We start from the raw sequence: 21,244 nt of genomic DNA, 5'->3' as shown, positions 1-21,244 counted from the left end.
AAAATATGGTTCCCTTAAGGCAGGGGCGGGTAACTTTTTTTCTGCCAAGGGCCATTTTGATAAATATAACATTATGCGCAGGCCCGGTGCAGGCCATGCCCCCTCCACGTGACATCACATGGGTACTAGCCAATATTGCAGGTGATTACAGCAATGCCCAGAGCATCCTGAGGACATAAATAGTGAGAGTGAAATTAAAATAAAATATGTTGCTTTCAAGAAAATTATCAATAAGTCCAGATTCTCCATAACTGCCATATATACTTAACATAAATTGCTTATTTACAATATACCGCACTGTTTTTGTTACATATATTGTTTTCCCTATAGAGGGTCCTCTTATTAGGGTTCAGTTTGTCTCAGTAAGCAGTAAATTATGTGACCACAGTGTCCAGTAGCTATTAATCTAATTTGTCAAGGCTATCATTCAATGATGACGTCATATCCCAATATAGGAGTAAAGTATCGGAATTAATTCTGTTCTTAAAGTATCATCCTCACACTTTTGAATCGTGTGCAATTATATCACCATGTAAATTAGCGGAGAACTGACTTGTTAAAGATCAATATAGAATGACATATTGCTGTCATGTTACATATATACACTGCTCTATGTCCTACACTGAGACCGAGTTTCTTTATTGTTGGAGTCCCAGTGCCTGATATAAAACTGGAGGGCTTAGGATATTATAAATTGACAATAATTACCAATCCCTAATCAAGTAAAAAAGTCATTATGTTTATTGTAACATCAGTTTGTCTAAACTCATATTTTCCCCACACAGCATTCAGATACCATTTTTAACAGTCTCAAAAGATATTGAGTTTCAGTGAGCTTATGTCAAGAGTGGTATATTGTTGCTCTGTTACATATGGTAAGATCCACTGTTTCTTAATCCAGATTTAAGTCTGAGTCCCCTGATTTATCTGAGTCTCGGCACCTTATATTGGAAAGAATGTGGTTTGGATATTTAATTGCAATTCATACTAGTAACTATTTGTTGAAACAGAGACTCACACAATTAATTAGTAACATCGGTTTCACATCCACTCAAAAGTCAGATAGCGTTGTGAATATCACTATCACAGCGTATGTTCAGGAACATATTCATTTATTCTCATCAGTTACAGCAGGTACATCTCTATAGATCTAAAAGCGGTAACTATGTATAAGTGCTGTTGTTACTCCTATTAGCATCGGGTCACCAACAGTCAGTACATATTTTGGTGCATGTCACATGGAAAAATCCGAACACTTAGGGCAAAATTTACTAAGCGGCGGTTTGACAGCAGGTTCTATTCTGTTCTAAACCCTCGGGGTTTGGCGGTGGTTTTGCTATCTGCAGATTTAGTAAGGCCAAAACCACTGCAAAAAAAATAGTGTAATGTGATTTAGTGATTACTCAAAATGGTGTAATGTGATTAAGTGCAATAGCCATATAGTTAAATTGACAGCATTATTAGTGTAAATAAAATAGTGAATAGTGTAATATATATTAGTTATTTATTACTAATTCTTGTGTGAATTCATATTAAAGTGAAGATAGTAGTGATCTGTGAATAGTGGGTCTCATTCAGACCCGCTCGCGAGCGCAGGACGCTCGCAAGCAGGTCAATGTTACCCAAATGCGCATGCGCATGACGGAGGGAGCTCCGTTGTGCGCATGCGCGAGACCCGGCTAGCGACAGCCAAGCTGTCGCTCTGGGTCTTGCCCCAAAGGGGGCGTGCTGTCGATGGTGAGTGACAGCACGCCCCCTTTGGTGGGTGTGCCGGGGGCGTGGCTGCCAGACGGAGGTGTTCCCATGGGAACGCCTACCGTCTTGGTCCGGCCCCACTGACATCACTAGTGATGTCAGTGGGAGTGATTTTGGCTCTGATAGAGCCAAAATCACTCCAAGGCTTGCGGCAGCGAGACCCTACCGCAGGGTCTCGTCGCAAGCCCGATGGTCACGATGGTCTTGACCATCGCAACCATCATCATGGACGCTCGCATAAGCTGTGGGTAGTAACCCACAGCTATGCGAGCGATCAGAAGGCCGCTCCAAATTTAAATAGGACGGCCCTGATTCAGAGCGAGCGCTCTGGTCAGAGCGTCCGGCTCTGAATCAGGGCCAGTGTTTTGTGTGTAAAATAGACCAACCAATATAATATGCCAAAATATTTAAAATAAATGTATTAATGTTTATATATTCAAAATCTCATGGTTAACTCATTGAGGACCATGATCTAGAGGCCTCCCATTTCTATTTGGTGCAATATCTTTTGATTAATAATTATTAATTATAGTGTATATCCAATAATTATCAATAATTAAAGTGAAAAAATATATTAAATAATTTATAAACCGTGTTGGTCTCCAGAATACATCAATATAAATAGTAATCAGAGTGTAAGACAATAATTTATTTATTCTTCATTATTAGGGATAAGTATATTCATAAATAAAATCAATAACTAATCTGTTCATTGAGGTCCATGGATTGAAGGCCTCCCTAAAGGAATGTCTAATGACTTTCCCTCTTTAAGGGTTCCCTTGTGCCATCTCCTCCTCTGATGCCCATTCTCAGCTGCTCCAGACCAAATACTCTCAAACTCACTGGGTTCCCTAAATGCTTCTCGTGAAAGTGTCTCAGATGTCTGCATCAATGGTAACAGGGTGTATTAGAATAGCTTTTCACCTGTATTTAGTATCAGTTTTTTAAAGGGGAGCTTTGAACTTAGTATCTTGGAGGAAGACAATATCTAAAACAAAGTGTTTGAAATAGTGTAGACTCAGAGCATAGTGGGCCTGATTCAGAGCCGGACGCTCTGACCAGAGCGCTCACTCTGAATCAGTGCCCTCTTACCTTAAAATGGAGCGGCCTCCTGGCCGCTCGCATAGCTGTGGGTGACCATTGTATGGTACAGCAGACAAAACGGGAAATCGTCAACCAACATGATATTCCATAAAAAATTTATCATGAGTAGGGGTGTGCACCGGCCACTTTTTGTGTTTTAGTTTTGGATCTGGACCCTTCTGTGTTTTGGGTTCTGGGTTTTGTGTTTTGGATCTGTATTTTTTTTTAGAAAAGCATAAAAACAGCTAAAATCACAGAATTTGTGGATTTTTCTGCTCCTATGCTTTTATTAACCTCAATAACCTTAATTTCCACTCATTTCCAGTCTATTCTGAACACCTCACACCTCACAATAGTGTTTTTATGTCCAAAAGGTTGCACCGAGGTAGCTGGATGACTATGCTAAGTGACACGAGTGGGCAGCACAAACACGTGGCCCATCTAGGAGTGACACTGCAGTGGCAGACAGGATGACAGTTTGAAAAACTAGGCCCCAAACAGTACATAATGCAAAGAAAAAAAAGAGGTGCAAGATGGAATTGTCCTTGGGCCCTCCCACCCACCCTTATGTTGTATAAACAGGACATGCACACTTTAGCAAACCAATCATTTCAGCGCCAGGGTCTGCCACATGACTGTGGCTGAAATGATTGGTTCGTTTGGGCCCCCACAAAACAAGCTGGCAATTAATCTGTCTCTGCACAAACTGGCTCTACGGAGGCAAGATGTCGTCCTCATCCTCCTCATCCACTGATTCAAAGGGCTGGAGAACCACAGGTCCCTCTGTATGTTCTGGAGGCTGGTCTCCCTGGAAGAGTTGATAATTAATTTTTATGAACATCATCTCCACATTTTGTTGAAGCAACTTCCTACGCCTATCGCTGACAAGGTTCCCGGCTGCACTAAACACTCTTTTGGAGTACACACTGGAGGGGGGGACAACTCAGGTAAAATAGAGCCAGTTTGTACAGGGGCCTCCAAATTGCCTCTTTTTCCTGCCAGTACAGGTACGGACTGTCTGATATGCCTACTTGGATACTGTCACTGATGTAATCCTTTAACAGACAGACGCACGCTTGTCGCTGCTGCTTTAAGGATGCAGGTGCGGCTACAGCCCACACAATTCACAAAGATAGAAAAAACAAGAAGAATTTTTTTATTTTGTGTGGAGCGCACTTTGAAGGTTACACCACCCTTTAAAAGACAGACGCATGCTTGTCGCTGCTGCTTTGAAGATGCAGGTGCGGCTACTGCGCATACATTTCACACACAAACACAGAAAAAAAGAAGATTATTTTATTTTGGTTGGAGCGCACTTTGGGGGTTACACCACCCTTTAACAGACAGACGCACGCTTTTCGCTGCTGCTTTGAGGATGCACGTGCGGCTACAGCCCACACAATTCACAAAGACAGAAAAAAAAAGTTTTTTTTATTTCTTTTGGAGTGCACTTTGGGGGTTACAGCACCCTTTAACGGACAAGCCAGCCGGCCCTTTACTTATGGGACACAGGCGCACGCTTGGTGCTGCTCCTTTGTTGATGCACGTGCAGCCACAGTGCACACAAGTCACAAACACAGAAAATATTTTTTAATTTTGTTTGGAGTGCACTTTGGGGGTTACAGCACCCTTTAACGGTCAAGCCAGCCGGCCCATTATGTATGACACAGGCACACGCTTGGCGCTACTTTGTTGATGCACGTGTGGCTACTGCGCACACAATTCACAAACACAGAAAAAAATATATATTATTTGGAGTGCACTTTGGGGGTTACAGCACCCTTTAATGGATGAGCCAGCCGGCCCTTTACTTATGACACAGGCGCACGCTTGGCGCTACTTTGTTGATGCACGTGCGGCTACAGCCCACACAATTTACAAAGACAGAAAAAAAAAGGTTTTTTTTGCACTTGTGGGGAGCACCCCTGATGAACAGAGCACCCCCTGGACAACACTACAGCACCCCTTTAGGACTGGGACACTGCACAGGACTTTGGAGTGGAAACAGCCCCTATGGACAACTGACTGCACAACACAGCCCAGCCAGCCCCTATGGACTTTGGAGGAGTGGACACAGCCCTATGGACAACAGCAGCACAACACAGCCAGCCCCTATGGACTTTGGAGGAGTGGACACAGCCCCTATGGACAACAGCAGCGCAGCACAGCAGAGCACAGCACAACACTACACTGCACTACACTACACAGCCCAGCCAGCCCTAACTCCCACCCTCCCTCTTCACTGTCCACAGCCGAGTGAGAAAATGGCACCAACGCGGGTACCTTATATAGAATCCAAAACCCGCGAGACCCGGAAGGCGGGATGATGACGTTTTGCCTCAATTTCAGATCCGAGTCAGGCGTGAAAAGTCGAGCCTGACTCGGATCGGCCTCGGATCAGGGGGGCTCAGTGGGGTTCGGATTTCAGAAATCCGAACCCGCTCACCACTAATCATGAGTAAGACTCATCAGACTTCAGAAAACAAGGAAGGTATTTACTATGTACAGGAGAGAAAAAAGAAGTACTCCCATGGTGAAAGCAGATGTAGGAAGGCAAACATGGGGATGGAGAGTGGAAAGGAACAGAAAAGAGGTGAGAGACTGAATTTTGTAGCTGATTGTGGGCCATGGTGAAAAAAAATGGTCTAGTTTCTTTATACACTCAGTGAAGCACTGGATTTAAAATGTGCCGACCAAACACTCTAAGTATTCAGCAATTTGTTAGGATGTTCGTGAATTATGCTGATGATGTATTGAATTTTCTAAATCTGTCAAACCTTGTTAATAATGTTGTGGATGGATCTATCTGTCTACAGTTGAAAGCTATGAGACATCATAATTATATGACCTATGAGTTTCACCTGCCAAAACACCTGTAACTTGGGATATCTCCTCCAAATGTTGAAAAGGTACATTGATCACTACATTCCACCAGCAAAGGTCTGTTGAAGATGGATAGATAAAGCAGAGATTTATTTAATACATGTGTATGTTGAGCTCTTGGCCATCTCCTCTTTGATTCAAGACCACTCTTCCAGCTTGAGCATCTCCTCCTCCCATCAACACTCATGTAGTTCTTTAACAGGTTGATTTATTAGCAAGACATAGAAAATGGAAACAAGGTATAAGAGGATATATGCATTCAAAGAGGCTCAAAGGTGGAGACCAGGAGAGGAGCTCAAGTTTTATCCTAGTGATGAACAGGGTTGCAAGTACTGAAAAAAAACATGCAACAGAAGGTCATGGTGATCATGGAGCTCAGAGAATTTAGGGAAATGGTGAAAGGGTACAATGATTGTCCAGTATCTGTAAACTGCAGGGTTAAGACCAGGGCCGGAGTGGCCATTAAATTAACCAGGAAGTTTCCCAGGAGGCCACTTAGACTGTGGGGCTGAATGCCACATGTGGCGTCACCCCAGTAGCTTGTCACTCACTATATTTTCTGACACACTGGCAGCTCACCGTCTATTGTCACAGACCCATGGCTTGGAGGAGCTTTGTGCTTCTGAAACTGCAAGCATAGGTTGTCATCTCGCAAGACAGATCTCCTCCATTCACCAGTTCAGTTCCAGAGACCAACCCTGACAAAACTGTGCAGTGCCAACATGCAGCAACTCCCTCCCTTCATCTGCTGCACCCCCCACATTATTTAAAGACTTAAATAATCTAGAGTGCTAGGGTGTTCCTGGAAAAAATAATGTCTACTTAGGGATGGTCCTCCCAATTTAAGAAGACACAATCAATATATAAAACATGTACTACTTATTCTGAGGTGAAGATATTTGAACCTTAAAGCATAAAACAAAATAATTAAAATATAAGCTGTCACAAATTGTGGTCATAGCCGCCCATTCATTCATTGCTGTGTCTAAAACCTCCAACAGACTATCCCAGTGATTACGCCTCACCTGGCTGCTAACCTGGGCAGCCAGACCAATTACCTGTTACCACTGCCTGTATATATCCAGGCCTAGCAAAGACTCATTGCCTGAACAACTGTGTCCCTTCCTGAGGATCGTTCCAGGCTCAGTGTCTCCGGTGTTTCCAGAGCTTTCTCCTTTGGATACTCTCCTTGCTGAAACTCAACCATTACCAAACTTGTACCATCGCTGTTTGCCTCTCAGCACTGTGACTTCCATGCAGCATACAGAAAACCACCGGGACTGTTAACCATCGCCACTGTATACCATCTCAGTGCCGCAGCTTCCATGCCGCACACAGACTGATCATCGTTGTCTGCAATCCATCTACTGTGTATCATCTATCAGCGATGTGGCTCCCATGCTGCATACAGACCGCTTCCAACTCAAGCTCCAGTTCTGCCAGTGTACCTGCGGTACATACCACCTCTGTTACCACACATCTTATCACCTGCCTGGATTCCACTCTGCGTTGTGCATGCATCATGTTGACTGTGTTGCAAGTATCACTACACTCTGCGGCTATAGTGGGTTACTGCATAATCTAGGTTGACTATTTTGGTTATCCTGTACTGTGTGCTCTTGTCTTGGGCTGACAGTCAGCGTTGGGGTTCCAGGTCTAGAGGGCATGACCGGGTAACTGTCTTTTAGCAGCAAGGTGTTCAGTACTGTGTGTGCCTGAAGTGTCTCTCTATCCCGAGATCCCCTTCTGGATTATGGTTCAGGTCTTGCTTCAGAGCTGTACCACGGATATAGCTTCATTAGTTTTTCATTAGTACATTAGACTCTGATTACTGTCTTGGTTACCAGGTCCAGTCTGTCAGGACTATACTGTTTTGAGTTCAGGATCTTCTTGTCACTGGAGTAGTTCTCTGGCCTGATTGGTCCTTAGACTATTAGGTGAGATGCTGCCAGGTGGCTTGGGTTCCTGTTCCAATTCTACTATCCTTGCATTGCTCTGGTCTGTGATTTCGAGTGTCTCTAGCCTGTCAGTACCTGTATTTCCTATGAGTCGTGGTATCTTGAAGCCTCCCCATTTACTGCACTCCTCAGTTAATACCCTGGACCCCATGCCAGATCTACAGAATACCAGAACCGTGACATAAGTATTGAAGTAAGTGAATCAAGGACAAAAAATACTGAGGAAGCAGACTAAAGTCTTCAATACGTATTTTGCAGTTATAGTATTTTGAGGTTACTATTTTCCCATTCACTCCTGCATTCTTATTTTCTATCTCATAATATTTTATTTCTTGATTTTAGTATTTTTTGTCCTTATCTCAACCCTCTTTGATAAAGCATCGATACAGGGTGAAACAAGTCAGAGGTCTGTGGCAAAGTGTCTGGATTAATTTTATCTTCATGCTGCTCCTTTATATTGTTACAATATTTACCCTTCCATTACAGAGCATCACTACTTCAAAAGCTGCATCTGGTGGAGAGACTGTCAGCCCACATTGCGGCAATAGAAAGATCTCCAAATGTGGTGCTTGATTTTTCCACTGCACGGAGAGTGGCAGCGTGGCGAGCCGGGTGGACACCAGCGTACACGCTGCACTGGGGAGCTACTTACAAGCAAGAGCTTCGTCTGGTAATTCACATTGCTTTATTATCAGTCTGGGGTTTCATTGAATATATTGTGAGATTAGCATGATCAGCTAGGATTCATTGTGCTCCCCATAGAGAACTAGTTTATTTTGGTGCTTATTGCTTTATTTAAAATAATTGCTTGAATCACTTACTCTGGGACTTGTAGTTCAAAACACTATTATTAGAAGAATGGACTTGATACCTCCATCAATACTCACTATCATATTACAAAGGGCATTTTATTAGTCTGTTGATGATGGCTATTTTTAAACTGGTTGTGGAATGTGTTTATATTTTAAAGTGATATGTACATATTACTGTATATTTGCTATTTCATTGTTTGTATTCACACTATGTGATAAAATTTATGGATTTTTTTATTGTCTTTTGTAACTAATTATTTTAATTATATTAAGTGACGAAAAATCTAAATATGATGTATTGTTATACTTTCAACATGTTTTAATGTTATTGTATTTTTCTGCCATATCAGATAAGTGTTTTTTTTTTATTAGTTTTGTTCCACAGTTTTGTGGGGTTTTTTTTTACATTGTTAGAATATATATATACAGTTTTTATGATTGTTTATGTTGTGATCACTTTTTTCACGAGCGCCAAATAATTTTTCAGGCTGGTGGTTTTAAAATAAACAATGCCTAATTTGAAATAAATAAAATAATGAAAAAATCTGCATTGCTGCACATCTGTCCCTAGTGGGAGAGGACATTAAGAAATCTGGGAAGCTAACAAGTCTGGAAAATCTGGGGAGTGGAGGAGGCAGCGGGTGCCCATTAAAGCACGGTGGGCCTCAAGATCAAAGTGTCGTACTCGATTAGAAGGCGCTCAGTGCAGATTTATGACTAGTTACCAATATTTTTCAAACAGACAACTGTTAAAGAAAAGTTGTTACTATTAATATATTTCTTCAGTTACTTATTACTAATTGGTTAATTAATGTGTCTCGTTTGTATTTTTCAAATAATATTTTCTAATTTGTTTTGGTATTTTGTTGTCTATAGCTATATATATGCCATTACAACTGTTATTTCTCACTGTTATTTTTTCTCTAGAATTCATAATATTTAAAACAAAAGAGCAAAATTACCCTTTTGTTCTTTTATGTAAGATGTGCACATTAGGTATATTATGGGAAAGTACTTGTTTTCTCGGAACTTGCATATCTCAATGTCAATTAATTGCTATATTCAGTACTTTATCTTGTCATTAATCTGTCTTGGGTAGGAAAAGAGGGATTTTAAAGAAGAAATAAAGTGTTTAATATTAAACATTTTTAAAGTGTTATTTAATTATTTGTAAAGCAGGGAAAAAAGTAATTGAAAAACCTTGTTAAGAAATGTTTAACAGTCGCTTTTAGCTTTTGTTAAATATTATGATCACATAACTGAGAGAGCAACATAAAGATAATAACTACATTAAATAAAATAACACTAACTTCTGCTTTTCTTTCCACTTAACCTCTTTTATTGATGCTTCATTTTTGGCAGCTAACAATTCTATTACTCTAAAGACATTGCAATGTAGTTCCGTTTTATAAATTACTTACATTGCCTCCGGCTGGAATATTAAACCCTGACTGCACTAGAATAAGATTTTTTACTGTATAGGAGTTTCTGATTATCTTCTGTAACTGATCCATGAATATGCCATTTTACATGCTGAATAGAAAATACTGTATGGCTGCACTAACTATATAATATATGGCTGCACCCTCAACATTTTTATCTGTTTTTACTATCATGTAAAGTTTCTGTCTTTAACAAAGTGCCGCAGTATAGCCCATTCTCTCTTTCTCTCCCTCTCCCCTCCACCACATACTCTCAGTTGACGCAATCAGAGGGCATGTTCCAAACTATTGACAGTATGTGTTTTTTCAATCTCACTAATAACCCTTTCACACATACATCAAAATCCCAGGTTTTTGCACGTGAACATGCTTTTGGTATGTGTAAAAAGAAACAACCAGGGACGGAGTTCTGGGTCCACAACCCTGCTCTATACCAGGGTCGGGCTGAGACCCGGGAATTTGCCAGGTTGGTAGGCCCGGCAATCTCCCTGATCTTATGTCTGAAAGGGGTATAACCATGTAACTTGATTATTTTAACTTAATATCATTTGTGAACTTTTGCTAGACAATGTATCCTGAGAGTTTAAGGAAATTGTTTTGCTTTCATTTACCTATTTATTACATGTTTTTGCTTTGCATTAGTATGGTTAACAGTGAGACCCAGCCGAAACGCATGCACAGTAGCGCAGAGCAGAATCCATAGGAGGATGGATCACATTGCTGCAAATCCCCCCCCCCCCTCCCCGAAAAAAAATTAAATAATTCCTAGAAGTCCAGCAAATGTAACTTTTTCTCCTGATCACACTTATTGTCCTAATAAACAAATAACTTCATGATTGCATATTGAACTTTTATTCAGATTGTACAAATGTGTCACCTACAATTCAGCAGTTCCCAGGAATTAACGTTAAAACATACCTTTACTGGTAATTATTTATTTCTGTCCAGGAAATACAGTTGGGTAATTTTATGTGAAAAGTGGATAAGTGTTTTTTTTTTTAGATAAAGCAATGATCTGCCCATCTAAAATAAATTCTCAGCAATAATGGGATTTGTTTCTCTTACAAAATTAAAGTAGAGGCTCTGCTGTGAGATTGTGAGTGGCGCAATAAGACAAACTAGCATGCAATAACCCTTGCAATGAAACATGCTTTGTAGATATCCTCCCAGGAGTTCAGCTAAATCAATCACTTTCACCTGTCCTAACAATTAATTTACCTGAGCTCCCAGAAGGAGACCCAAAAACAAGCATTGTTGGATAGGCCAGAGGATATAGTTGAAAACCATTAATCTACAACACATTTTAAATTGTAGAATGATTCTACAGCATCTTCTTTAAATGTAGAACTACTATTTTATATCTTCATTTGACATCAGTACAGTCTTTACCATTTTCGTTGGTGCGCTGGGTGCAAATTATTTTCTTCCATTTACTAAACTTATTATATGTTTATTGTTTCACTTATTGAGGAAAACAAAAAATCAATTTTGTAATCTTAAAATCTGAAAATGGAAAAACATAAAATATATATTTTTTTTTAGAATTCTAATGGGAGATACAGTTTGCAATAATATCTGTGTCTGAAAAAGACTGCAATGTACATTTCAGTCTTGGAAAATAAATAGTATTTAAAAATATTTCAAATGGGATATCACACTGGTGAAAATCACTTTTATATAATTTTTTTGTGTTGTGGAATTAAATAAAGTTACAGGTCATTCCTCCTAAGTTTCAAGACCTGGGAAAGGTGCTTTATTTAAAAGTTGTACAGTAATTGCTGAGTGTCTGAGCTTCCTATCGTATCCATTTTAAACTCCTGCTGAACTAAAATTTGAGGAGAATTTACGAAGCAGCGGCTTCTGTAAGCATGTGAGTATTTAAAACGGCACCCGGAGTCAGTGTTAAGCACGCCGGGCTTTACACTGACTGATGGGGGCCATTTTAAATATAGACACGCAAACAGCCGGGAAGTAAATTCTCCCCTTTATCTCAGTCTTGAGCTGTGTGATCACATGACTCGACATCACAGTCTCCAAGAAGACCAGCACACTCATCTCCAGGATTTCTGTCTGCAGAATCAGGTAGTATTGCTGACTAACCAACAAAAGTAAGTCACCTGTATATGATTAAAGGCATCCTAAAAACATGAACTGTTGGGAATCACTGGGATAAAATAAACTGTAAACATTAGATCATCAGAATGTTTAAAGCCGCAGGAGATGAGTGTGCTGGTCTTGTGGGAGACAGTGTCTTCTCATGGGATTATGTTACAGACAGGCTTGAAATCCCCGGTGGGCACCACTGATTTGTAGCCACACCCTCTATCGCGGGACGGCATGGCCTACGGTACTGTTCCTATGGCAGGCTGCAGTGCAGCTGTTTACTGGGCAGTCATCAAGGCTGTGACTGAGCCGGCAGGCAGCTACACATGGGACTGGAGCACAGTGCAGTCAGTCTCGGCAGTGCAGTGCCATGGTTGCTGACATTCTGGCTGCCCCTTCTGGGAAGCAGCAGCCAGATCGGCATGACAGGGGGCGTGGCCGGCACACAGGGGTGGGGCCAGACAGCTTACTGTATTTGTGGGTGGAGTGGGTGCAGGGCCACGCACTCGTGTCATTTTGGCCCCGCCAAAATGATGCGATTCAACTTGAATCGTGTCACCGCCCCCCCTGCAGGGGTTTCTCAGGTTGCCATGGGGGGAGGTCGGAGGGGTCAGTGGCTGCCGAGAGACTTGCTTGCCTTTCTGAGGGGCCGGGAGCAGCACACAATTTTCAGGGGGCTCCCGGCCAAATCGGGAGGGTAGGCAAGTATGCAGTGCACTACTGGGTACTAAATCCCAGTAGTTTCTGCAGTGGAGGTCAGAGGAGCATGTGCTGTGCTCTGATTGGATGAGCTCATCACATGCTTCTCTGATCCATGGAGCAGGGCAATCTCATGGGAGTGACACATTGTGAGGCTGTGACTGCTGCTGCTGCTGTGGCAGCTGTGGCTGCTGGTGAGTACTAAGATAGCATAGTGTGTGTGGACTACAGTGTAGCATAATGTGTGGGGACTAGAGGTGGCATAATGTGGGGGCACTACAGTGTGGTATAATGTGTGGACACTACAGTGGTATAACGTTTGGGCACTACAGTGTAGCATAATGTGTGCAGATTAGAGGTGGTATAATATATGGGAACTACAGTCTGGAATAATGTGTAGGCACTACAGTATAGCATAATGTGTGCACTACAGTCTGGCATAATGTGTGGGGACTATGTGTAGCATAATGTGTGGGGACTAGAGGTGGCATAATGTGGGAGGACTACAGTCTGGCATAATGTTTGTACATCTACAGTGTGGCATAATGTGTGGGCACTGTAGGTGGCATAAGTGGGCACTACAGTGGTATAATGTGTGGGCACTACAGTGGTATACCATGTGGAAACTACAGTGTAGCATAATGTGTGGGGACTATAGGTGGCATAATATATGGGCACTACAGTCTGGAATATTGTGTAGGCACTACAGTGTAGCATAATGTGTGGGCACTACAGTGTAGCATAATGTGTGGGTACTAAATGTGGCATAATGTGTGGGCACTACAGTGGTATAATGTGTGGGAACTACAGAGTAGCATAATGTGTGGGGACTAGAGGTAGCATAATGTGTGGGCACTACAGTGTAGCATAATGTGTGGGCACTACAGTCTGGCATAATGTGTGTGGACTAGAGGTGGCATAATGTGAGAGGACTACTGTCTGGCATAATGTTTGGACATCTACAGTATGGCATAATTTGTGGGCACTATAGGTGGCATAATGTGTGGCCACTACAGTGGTATAATGTGTGGGCACCACAGTGGTATTATTTGTGTGCACTATAATAGTATAATGTGTGGGGACTAGATGTGGCATAATGTGTGGGCACTACAGTTGTATAATGTGTGGGCACTACAGGTGGTATAATGTGGGCACTACAGTGTGTAATATGGGGTCACTATAGAGTGGCATATTGTGTGGGCACTACAGGTGGCATAATGTGTGGGCACTACAGTATGTCTGGGCACTACAGTGGTATAATGTGTGGGCACTACAAGTGGCATAATGTGTGGACACTACAGTGGTATAATGTGTGGGGACTACTGTGTAGCATAATGTGTGGGGACTAGAGGTGGCATAATGTGTGGGTACTATAGTCTGGCATAATGTGTAGGCACTACAGTGTAGCATAATGTGTGGGCACTACAGTCTGGCATAATGTGTGCACTACAGTGGCATAATGTGTGGGGACTAGAGGTGGCATAATGTGAGAGGACTACAGTCTGGTATAATGTTTGGACATCTACAGTGTGGCATAATGTGTGGGCACTATAGGTGGCATAATGTGTGGGCACTACAGTGGTATAATTTGTGGGCACTACAGTAGCATATTGTGTGGGGACTAGAGGTGGCATAATGTGTGGGCACTACAGTGGTATAATGTGTGGACACTACAGGTGGTATAATGTGGGCACTACAGTGTGTAATAAAATGGAGTCACTATAGTGTGGCATTTTGTGTGGGCACTACATGTAGCATAAAGTGGGCACTACAGTATGGGTACTACAGTGGTATAATGTGTGGGCACTACAGTGGTATAATGTGTGGGCACTACAGGTGGAATAATGTGTAGACACTACTGTAGTATAATGTGTGGCCACTACAGTGTAGCATAATGTGTGGGGACTAGAGGTCGCATAATATATGGGCACTACAGTCTGGAATAATGTGTGGGCACTACAGTAGACATAATGTGTGGGCACTACAGTGGTTTAATGTGTGGGCACTACAATGTAATAAAATGGGGTCACTATAGTGCGGCATAATGTGTTGGCACTACAGTGTAGCATAATGTGTGGGCACTGCAGGTGGTATGTGTTGGCACTACAGTGGTATAATTTGTGGGCTCTAGCTCTACAGGTGGCATAATGTGTGGGCACTACAGTGTGTAACAATCTGGGGTCACTATAGTGCAGCATGTGTGGACACTACAGCTGGCATAATGTGAGGGCACTAGAGTGGCATAATGTGTGGGCACTACAGGTGCCATGATGTGTGGCCACTACACTGTGTAATAATATGGGGTCATTATAGTGTGGCATAATGTGTGGGCACTACAGTGCTATAATGGGTGGGTACTACAGTGTGGCCTAATGTTTGGGCACTACATTTGGACATAAAGTGTGGGCACTACTGGGGACATAATCTGTGGGTACTACATGTGGCATAATCTGTGGATACTAGAGTGTGGCATAATCTTGGGGGCACTATAGTGTGGCATAATGTGTGGGCACTACAGTGTGGTATAATGTGTGGGCACTACAGGTGGCATGTGTGGCACTACAATGGTATAATGTGTGGGTACTACAGTATGGCATAATGTGTGGGCAAAACAGTGGTATAATGTGGATGCACTACAGTTTGGCATAATGTGTGGGCACTACAGTGTGACATAATGTGGGGGCAATACAGTGACATAATGTGGGGGGCACTACAGTGTGGTATAATGTAGATGCACTACAGTGTGGCATAATGTGTGAGCACTACAGTATGACATAATGTGAGCACTACAGTGTGGTATAATGTGGGGGCACTACATTGTTGTATAATGTGGGGGCACTACAGTGTGGCATAAAGTGGGAGGTACTATAGTGTGGTATAATGTAGATGCACTACACTGGCATAATATGAGTGGCACTACAGTGTGGCATAATGCTATTACATGTGTAGTGGTCTCATTTACCCACAACTGACAAGCATTGCAAGGGTTAATGGGTGGCTCACCACTACCTAAATGCACTACACTCTGACCCCTCCTTATCAAACATGATATCTCTGCAATACCAGTCTCTGAGTTTTCATTCTAAGATCCCATGATTGCCGCACCTTTGCACTGTACATTCTTTTTGTGAGGACATCGGCAGTAGTTCAAATATATGGGCACAACAGTTTGAAATAATGCGTAGGCACTGCAGTATAGCATAATGTGTGGGTGCTACAGTGCAGCATAATGTGTGGGCACTTCAATAGACATAATGTGTGGGCACTACAATTTGTAATAAAATGGGGTCACTATACTGCGGCATAATGTATTGACACTACAGAGTAGCATAATGTGTGGGCATAAAAGGTGGTATGTGTTGGCACTAAAGTGGTATAATGTATGGACTCTAGAGGTGGCATAATGTGTGGGCACTACAGTGTGTAACAATATGGGGACTCTATAGTGCAGCATAATCTGTAGACACTACAGGTGGCATAATGTGTGGGCTCTAGAATGGTATAATGTGTGGGCACTACAGGTGGCATGAAGTGTGGCCACTACAGTGTGTAATAATATGGGTTCACTATAGTGTGGCATAATGTGTGGGCACTACAGTGTGTAATAATCTGGGGTCACTATAGTGCAGCATAATGTGTGGACAATACAGGTGGCATAATGTGTGGGCACTACAGTGTATAATAATATTGGTTCACTATAGTGTGGCATAATGTGTGGGCACTACAGTGTGGCATAATGTTTGGGCAATACAGTTGGACATAAAGTGTGGGCACTACTGTTGACATAATTTGTGGGTACTACATGTGGCATAATCTGGATACTAGAATGTGGCATAATCTGGGGGGCACTACAGTGTGGTATAATGTGGTGTGCACTACAGTGCGGCATAATGTGTGGGCACTACAGTGTGGTATAATGTGTGGCACTACAATGGTATAATGTGTGGGCACCACAGTATGGTATAATGTGGATGCACTACAGTGTGGCATAATGTGTGGGCACTACAGTGTGGCATAATGTGTGGGCACTACAGTGTGACATTATATGGCGGCACTACAATGACATAATGTGGGGGGCACTACAGTGTGGTATAATGTAGATACACTACAGTGTGGCATAATGTGTGGACACTACAGTTTGACATTATGTGGGAACTACAGTGTGGTATAATGTGGTGGGCACTATAGTGTGGTATAATGCAGATGCACTACATTGTGGCATAATATGGGTGGCACTACAGTGTGGCATAATGTTATTACATGTGTAGTGGTCACATTTACCTACAACTGACCAGCATTGCAAGGGTTACTGGGTGGCTCACCACTACCTATATGCACTACACTCTGACCCCTCCTTACCAAACACCATCTTTCTTCACTACCTCCGTGACCCCTCCATTCTCACCACTACCTATCTGCACCAGTCTCTGAGTTTTCACCCTAAGATGCCATGATTGCCCACACCTTTGCACAGTACATTCTTTTGCGAGGGCATCTGCAGCAGTTAAACATTGTTATTTGGAGTTTCAGACCAAGGACAGATTATATATATATATATATATATATATTTAGATAGATACACCCCCGTCCAGTGACTGGCCACACCCCTTTGTGAGCCTCTATTATTGCGTTCTCCTGTGGGGCCTTCATGCTCCAGTCCACCACTGGTTAAAGAGGGCTGAAGCACCAGTCCCTGCAGAGACCGGATAATCTGTTGCTTGCTTTTTTCCTGTTTTTTTAACATGGAAAATGAAATAGTGTAGCAGGTGCTTAGGTGAGTGGTGCCTCACTTCCTGTCCACGGTATAGTGTCACATGGCAGAGTCTGGAAGGGTTATGTTCATCAGTGTAGAGTTAGCTGTAGCAGTGTAGAAGTGCACAGTCTAATGGGCCCCCGGTCTTCATCTGGAACCAGCACAAGGCAGGATGGCAGGAGCCCACAGGTAATGGTCCTCTAACTGCTTTCAATGCTTTGACCAGTCTGGGGGACCCCAAAAGTATGTTTAATGCTTAAAATGTATTAAACAAAAAAGGAAAAGCACAAAGTTATCTATTTTCCTATGGGAATAGTTTTCACTGTGCTTCTATTCACATTGGCATCTATAAAATCTCAGAAGATTGTTCTTTTAGGCTCTGGCTTGTCTTCTGTCATTGGTGGAGCATATTAAATATCACATACTGTAGATCCCTAAACAATAAAAAAAATGTACAAGCTAAGACAACATACTTAGAATTCAAAATGGCTAAATGGAATAATAGAATGTATACCGTATACATGCAATGCCATTAGTAGCACACACATGAGGTCCAAAACCTAGAGAAACTAAATAATGTGGAAAGCAGAAAAAACTTTTTTGTGAGTTCTGTGCTTTTGTTGCATATCAGTATCAATGTAAATTACTCCCTCAATTTGAGGCGGTTTGAAGGCTGCCCATTCAGCCCTCTTTGTTGGGTTTAGATTGAGCTCCACTCATGGATTTGTTGGTTGTGGAGATTATCTTTCAGCCTCTGCTTAAACTCTTGCCATCTGCCCTTCACCTACTCCATGGACTGATTGGTTGACAATGCTAAATTCACATTGGCAGTGATATCTAGCCATATTGACATGCATACCTGGGAAGAAATTTGTCTGGTGGTCCTTAGCAGCCTTCTGACCACATTGTCAACTTATGTTTACCTGAATTCTTATAGAGATTGCTGCCTGTTTGGTCCTGGATAGTTCTCACTTGGTTCTTGAGTAGCCATATTGGAATGATATTGGTATTACACTATTTTTCAATTTTTCTTGTATTATGGGTACCCTTTCACTGGGTCTCCCCGGCCAAAGCATTAACACCCCAAGCTAGACAACACAAGCCGGGGATCTCAGGGGAGGTGGGGACCCCACAATAAAGGGGTCCCCCCTCTCCCAAGCACTCCAGGCTTAGGCTGGAGCTCTTCCTTGCACCCCTGGCCTGTGGGTGCAGTGTGAAAATTAGATTGATACTATTGTTTTTTTTACAGTAAAACTACAACTGCCAGCATGCCTGCCCTTTGGAACTTGTGGAACTACAAGTGCCAGCAGGCTGCCGCCACCCGTACCCCCACTGTAAAAAAAATAGTAAAAGAAAGACAGTACACACACACCGTAGAATTTAAAAGTTTATTACATACATAACTCACTCACACATACTTACCTTCTACCAGATGTTCACGTCCCCTTCTCCAGTAGAATTCCCATGGGTTTACCTGTGAAAAAAATCCAATACCCATGTACCTCCTGGCGTAGCTTCGGTCTCCTTCTCGACAGGTCAAAATGAGTACCCAATCCATATGGACATGTAGAGATGTATATATTAATAAATACATCTCTACCGCTCTGAATGACCATGTGGTGTCTGTCATTCTCTGGGGCTGCCAGCCAATCAGAGGCTACTCTACAGTTAGCAGCCACTGATTGGCTGTAACTCACATGCTGTTGACTGGCAGCCACGTGGGACACAGATAATCATCGGCCGCTAACTGCAGAGTGGCCTCTGGCTGGTGGTAACAGAGAATGACTGCCAGTCTCTGTCATTCAGCACAGAAGAGATGTATTTGTTAACACATCTCTACATGTCCGGCATGGATCTGGTACTCTTTTTTTTTTTTTGCCAAGACCCGGGAGGACTGAAGCTATGCCAAGAGGTACTGTAGGTGAGTATTGGATTTTTTGCACAGGTAAACCCATGGGAATTCTACTAGGGAAGGGGACGTGAACATCTGGTAGAAGGTTAGTATGTGTGAGTGTGTTAGGTTTGTAATAAACTTTAAAATTCTACGGTGTGTGTAAATCTTTTGTTTACAATTTTTTTTTACAGTGGGGGCATGGGTAAAGGCAGGCACACTGGCACCTGTAGTCCCACTGTAAAATATAATAGCTTCATTCTATTTTCCACACTATTACCCCTGCACCCAACAGCCATGGGTGCGCAGAAGAGCCCCGGGCTTCAGCTTAAGCCCGGGGTGCTCGGGAGAGGGGTGACCTCTTTATTGGGTGGTCCCCACCTCCCCTGACATCCCCGATTGTGCTGACTAGCTTGGGGTGTTAATGCTTTGGCCGGGGAGACGGGTGAAAGGGTCCCCTGGCTGCAGCATTACACCTGGCTAGATTTGAGTCCATTGCTAGTTTTAAAAATAGGGGGAACCCCACACATTTTTTTCCCCTATTTTAACACCAGGGCTGGCTCTGGAATCCCAGTGCTGGTTCATAATATACGGGGGTAAGCTACATGTTTTTTCCACATATTTTTAGAACCAGGACCAGCTAAGGAGCCCAGGGCTGGTTATGCTTGGGGTGGTCCAAATCATTTTTTTTTTAAATTAGCCATTTATTGAACCCCAAAAGGCAGAAACATACACAGCTCACACTGATCTGTGTATTTCTGCTAGACATGCTGCTGAAGATAGGGTCTATTTGTAAGTTCTATTTTACACGTGTTTGGTTTTATTACACCAGTGATTTTTCTCACGATTTTTGGTAAATTCCTGTGTTGTATTCATCTCTATGGAAAGTACTGCCGTGTTCATATAATGGTGTATTCATTTCTAGTTGTATTTTCGGGTGCATTTTAACTTCAAAATCGCCCGTGATCACCTATAAAGTAGGGATGTGCAGGCTCGGATAGGTTCGAGTTTGCACGTTGAGTTCGGATTTTTCCCTCCAAAAAAAGGAACTCAAAAAGAGGCAAAACGTCATCTTGCATGGACGAACATCATCATTCCTGGACTTTTGTCCAGGAATGATGATATTCGTCCATGCAAGATGACGTTTTGCCTCTTTCTGAGTTCCGTTTTTTTGGAGGGAAAAATCTGAACTCAACGTGCAAACTCGAACCTATCTGAGCCTGCACATCCCTACTATAAAGATACAGAAAATACACCCGTTTTTTTCATAATAAATTACCATGTTTGAAAAAATGGCAATTTACCCCCGTGATTGCCATTTCGGACCAACACGATTCTTAGTAAATTTACCCTATAATCTACTAATAGTTACATTTTCGTTCTTGGGATTTAGATACATTCAGATTAGGAGCAGAAATTCATTCACATTATTGTTTATTAAGAATTATTCTATCATTATTGTGCCTAGTGTTTTTTATATACAAATTCTGCATTAGTCTGTATAATAACATTATTAAATATATACGTTTTGCAGTAGATCATCCAATCACTGTCTTAATTTGTTTTTTTTAAACAGAGGGCCTGATTCAAAGATTTGCGGAAAGCCGAAATTGTTTTCATATTGAGTGATTGTTTGCAAATGTGAATGCACAAAAGCTGTACATGCAGCGATTGTATTGCATTTACGTCTGTGGTAACGGCGGGGTGGTTAGAAGAATGCAGGCGTTGGGTTTTGTGGCTGGTCAGACTTGCTGCTTATACAGCGTGGCTGCTTGGTGGCTGCTTGATGTGTGTAGATGATACCGATGTTTACACTGTTGCACGTCATCATAAAGGATATGAGAAGGCAGCAGTGGGTGTCCTTA

This window comes from Taudactylus pleione, unplaced genomic scaffold, assembly GCF_031769625.1.
Source record: "Taudactylus pleione unplaced genomic scaffold, aTauple2 ptg000064l, whole genome shotgun sequence".
Lineage (NCBI taxonomy): Eukaryota > Metazoa > Chordata > Amphibia > Anura > Myobatrachidae > Taudactylus > Taudactylus pleione.
The sequence above is the reverse complement of the archived record's forward strand: the minus strand, read 5'-3'. Positions refer to the sequence as shown.